Genomic DNA, 5,302 nt, shown 5'->3' with positions numbered 1-5,302 from the left:
AAAGCATCTGATAGCAGCTGTCAGCCCTTTACACCTGCACAGTCTGCACTCTGCTCTTCCCAATAAACGAGCACATTGATCTATCAATGCAAGATGTATTTCATTTTCCTGAAACTTCTGATCTGCATGTTTGTCCCAGAAGAAAGAGTGACTAGATGAGAAATGTGTTCCCTGTTTACAGTGATATTTTATGTGCAAGAGATTGATTTACCCTTATAGCCACCAAATTCCCTGCTGAAAACCCAGCAGTGCCCTGCACAGCCTCCCATTCCTACCTAAAAAATGCCTGTAAATACCGAGCAACCTTCCTCACCCTGGGGAATAAAGCAGCAGAAGAGCTGCCCACCTCCATGCCTCTCGTTGGGTACAGGACGCAATGATGTCTGGACTGTGCGAGTCTGGCCCTGCTCTGCTGAAACAAGACAAGGTTTTGCCACTGAGACGAGAGGAGCTGGGCCAGACCCTTCACGGCAGAAGCCAGGAATACAATGGAAAGCACGGGGAAGCACGGTGAAGGCAGGGTGCAGTCACATACACTGCAGCTGGACAAGTCTCTGCAGCTGATGAGAAGCACTACAACAACTTTTCAGCAGCTATTCATGATAGAGAGGGTGTCTGTCCTGCGCTTGTGTTCGTTGCAACCAAATGTCATGCTGGGTTTTAATTTCCAGCTGGCCTGGATGGAAGAGCACTACTGAGTCACCTCCATGCCTCGAGCTATCGATCAGCCCTTGATCTATAAAAATAAATGCATTATTTCTAGGAGACACCATGGAGAGCTTCCATCTGACAAGCTACCCTGCTTTTTTTTAAGGCTAACGTGGTCACTGTTTAAGGATAGCCGGACTGAAGGGCTAATCCCAGAGCCTATCACTGTAGGCACTGGCTGAGTGATTGCAGGGACAGGGCTGAGAAGATGGAAAGGTGAGGGTCAAAATATATGCAAAGAGAAGTGACCTGGAGTTCTCCCCTTCCAATTACAAAATGATGAGGCTCCGACATGTGGGAGTTTCCTAAGAGAAATCTATAGCCTGTGATGGTTTCCCCCAAGGCTCTGTCAAGCAGTGGAGATTGCCCTACGATGGCCTTCACCTAATTGGCTCTATTGGTATTTTTCCTAGGCTGCTTTCAAAGTGATTGCAGAGGGTGTTGCTATCAGCAAGCTAGTGAGCATTTGGACAGTAAGCACCATCCTCCATCACCATAAATATTTAATTTTTAATTAAACAATTGGGAGTCTTTTTATTTTGCTAATTTCATCTCGGTCCCTGTTCTGCTGCAGCATCAGTAAGGGGCAGCAGAAGATACCAGGACTACCACAGATCAGCAAAGTGAGATTCATCTTCCCAAGAACCCCAGGCAGCAGGGACTTCTCTAGAAAAGAAATCTTGATTTCTCAGCTACTCAAGGGTCCTTATCCAGAACTTCAGCTAATGAGAGTCTGTGGCTTGAATAGGTTCATTTCAGGAAGACTTTATCACCTGCTTGTTCTCCACGTCCTCTCCTCAGTCTGTATATTATTCCTGCTAGGATGTGTACAGTAAAGCAAGATGGCTTCTTTTGGTTCTTTCTTTCCACCCTGATATTGATAGGCAGACACGGTGAATAATTATGCAATCAGGCACCAAAAAGAGAAATCACTTGGATGAATTAGGGACTTTCTTTCATTGTTTACTTGTGGGGGTGAGAAACTTGCTCAGATCAGACCAGGTTGCACATGGTAATGGAACGCAATTACCTATTCTTCTGCATCTCAGAGGAGAACAAAGTAACTTGAAAGTCCTTGGAAGGTGAAAGGGGGGAATTGGAACCAGAATCAGAGCAAAAGGAGAAAAAGACCTTTGAAAGAATTGGAGGCGCTTGGTGTTTATTTTACTTGTGAGATTTCTTTTAAAGTCAGACATTATTTCAGAGGTTTCCAGCCCCAGCAGATAATTAATGAAATTAAGGTGAGGAGTTGCTGCTAAATATTTGCTCACGCAACAGGGAAAAGAAACAGTGCCAAAACCATCTGGACTTTTACGGGCAAATAAATCAAGCAAGAGTGGTGTCTCAATTACTCAGACTCCAGAGGGGAAAAGGACCTCTCTTTACAACAGAGTTTCCAGTAATGGTAAAAACTCACAGCTTCTCAAAAACCCCACTGCTAGTGCCCAGCTCTGCACTGTTAAAAATACTGGGACTGTCTCTGCAGCATGATGTTTGTGACTATGTCCTTCAGTGTGCTACTGGGGCTATTGTGTAGAGTTATTTAGGGACAGCCAGGCCACGGTTAGGAGCTTTGACACTAGTTAGACTGGGAAAAGCCTGCCCTTCAGGGCTGAACTATGTGTGCAGTGAGCAGCTGTTAAACCTCTCGCTGCCCCGGGCTGCTGGAGCTAGCCCCAGGGCCCATCCATCTGCACATGGCACATGCGATGAAGCCAACTGCGCTGCAGAGAAAACACAAGGGTGGTCAGCTCCTGCTCAGCAGGCCACATGCTGTCATCAAGTGGGATTTGGAAGGAACATCCCTCAGGCCACTCTTCCTCATGCCCCGGGATTTACAACACGGTTAGTTCGGCACGGTGCACCTCTTTTGGATGCACCTATCGCCGGTCTCAGGGAGAGAAGACAAATTAGGCTTCCAGTCGAGTCTTCCAGCTGCCAGGTATGTGGGGATGAATGGCACGCAGTAATAGCAGGTCATCACACCTGCACTGACAGTGCTGAAAAATGGGGTCAGCAGAGAACCCAGAGGTTTTCCAGGGTCTTGCACTCAGCCAGCAATTGCAGGTTAGTGTGTGATAGACTGAGAGGCCGCATCGAGGAGACAGTTAATAAAAGCAGGACTAGAGGAATCAATGTGTTCTGACACACCGGTGACAGATTGGCAAGAGGGACAGATTTAATATCCGAGCGTTATCCTTTCCCAGCCTAAGGGCCCTGAAATTGATTGAATAAATTAAAGCATTGCTGTGGATGACACTAGAGTTAAGGTTGTATCAGCACTTCCATCTTAACTCCCTATATTCTTTTTTCTTAGGTTTTCTTTTCCATGCCTTGGCGCAGAAAGCTTACTCCTGTGCTACAAGCTGGCTGAGAACATCTTAGCTACAGTGCAATTTTACTATGATTATTTTCAAGAAGAGGTAAAAAAAAAAGCAGGGAGAGGAGGGCAGAACAGGACAAATAGTTCTATCTGTGTGCCCTTGAAACCAAAGGATGAACAGGCCATGTCAAGCTACTTCTGAAAGCACTACATGCACGTTCTGTGTCATGGTCAATCTCTCCTTGCAAATAGTGAAAAGGAAAATAGACTTTGAAAAGAAAAACGTACAGAGACCTCACAAAAAATTAAAGCAATTAAAGCTGTAGGACAAAAGCATCTCTGTGCAACTTCGCTTGCATGCAAAATTACTCATTCTTCTGCTACTAAAAGCAGCCAAGGTAATTGCTGATGAACATTCTTCAACTTTTATTCTTTATTATCTCTTGGCAAGTCTCTCTCCCAGTTGTCAATAGGATTTTAAGTCACAACAAATCCGACTGCTTAGTTAGAGTCAGTTGCTATGACAGAATGGGGCCCTTTGCTGGGCTGATCATCAGTATTCCCAGGGCACCTCTCCACTGAGTATGGAAGATGAGGATCTTACAAAAAATGCTCGATATTTTCTTTAAAGCACCAGGCACCTTCATATGAGGGAAAAAACTAACCTCTGCCCCTCAGAAATGGTGTTATGTCTCTTCCAAAATGAGATTTAAAACTGCGTTTTATCATTTTCATCTTTATAGGCTGTGTCACTTTCCCCAGCTCCTATACCAGCCGCTGCTGGGTCAGCAGCCTCTCAAATATCACCAGAGTGCTACCCAGACATCTGTTTACGTGCGGTTGGTTAACAAATAAGGGGCGAGCAGACCACGCTCTGAAAGTTGGGTATTGCACATAATAAAGATTGCTTAGAGCAAGTGGCCTCTGCCGTGCGGTTCTTTGCATTTAGTGCTCAGCATCACAGCTTCTAGGAGAACGTCAGCTCCAAAATGGGAACAACAAAAATTTGATTTCTCTCATTTTTTTAATTTTATTAAACTTGCTGTGCACAAAGCTCCAATGCCGAGCACTTAGCGCATCGCTCATTTCAGCAGTTACCCATCTGACCCCATCTCCCTCCTCTTTTCAGCAGCGCCTATAGGGCACCGGGGAGCAGTTTCAGCCCTTTCCCTTTGCAAGGAAGCAGGTGTTCAACAACTTCGCACAGCCTCACGTTTCACCAGGCAACGCAGCAGGGAAATTTGCCTCCCTTCCCCAACTGGCACCTGCCAAAAAGCAGGATGGTTCCCGATAACTGCATCCCGCGGTGCCCTGGGATAAATTTTCAGTACGTGACTGCTGCTGTCCTTAATGGCAGCCACGTGGCTAAAGCTGCACAGAGAGACTTGGAAAATTAGGAAACAGTGTTGAAAAATGAGAAAAGTACACATTAAACAGTTCAGAGCCGCATGCAGCTGAGATGCAAGGCACAAGAAGCTAGGGCGTTCAGAGCAGGCACATCAGTGTGCACCCCACCAGCCAAACAACGTGGGTTAAAGGTAAAGTATCCGAGTCACCCCTGCATTAATCTGAATTTACACCACCAATTTATGGGGGTAAGCACACAGAGATTCAGGCCTTCGGTGTCAGGCTCCGTGGGGACTTCAATGACTCCTTCAGCTCGTATCTCAGGCCGCAGGCAGTTTGCCCATGAATTTAAACACAGATTGAACGTCAATGCCTCTTTCCACAAATCAAGGCTTCTCATTTAAAACATTGCACTTGCATGTTAAATAGAGACTAATTACACACTCAAAGGGAGGACAAATCTAATTTGACTAGAAGGATACAGAGAAAATTAATGCAGGGCTCTGGCACTGTGGAAAAAAAGCCTTTCCCAGTGGTTAAATTGGGAGCAGGATAGGACCAGTGGCTTCTGTTCCTGCTTCCTTGTGTGAGTCCTTAGCACCCTCCTGGTTTCACCGCTCCTTGGGTCATCATCTGCATCAGGACACAAACAGCCACGGTGCTGCTCCCGCATCCAAACACATCGTGCGTTTGTGCAGGGGGACATGGGCTTCACATCCACTGTGTTTGTTATTTTTTCCATCTTCGGCCAGAGTGGTAGGAGTGAGATTGCTAGCCTTGCTTATTGAGCAGGGTAAATGATGGATTTAATCTACTATAACACAGCTATCACCCCCAGAAAAATCACATACCTGTTTGTGAGTAATGGGAACCTTCTGATGTTTTTTTTACTAAATAAAATGGAGCACAGTTGGCTAAGCAATC

Source organism: Oxyura jamaicensis, chromosome 21 (genome assembly GCF_011077185.1).
Source record: "Oxyura jamaicensis isolate SHBP4307 breed ruddy duck chromosome 21, BPBGC_Ojam_1.0, whole genome shotgun sequence".
NCBI classification, from domain to species: domain Eukaryota; kingdom Metazoa; phylum Chordata; class Aves; order Anseriformes; family Anatidae; genus Oxyura; species Oxyura jamaicensis.
This window is presented reverse-complemented; position numbering follows the sequence as displayed.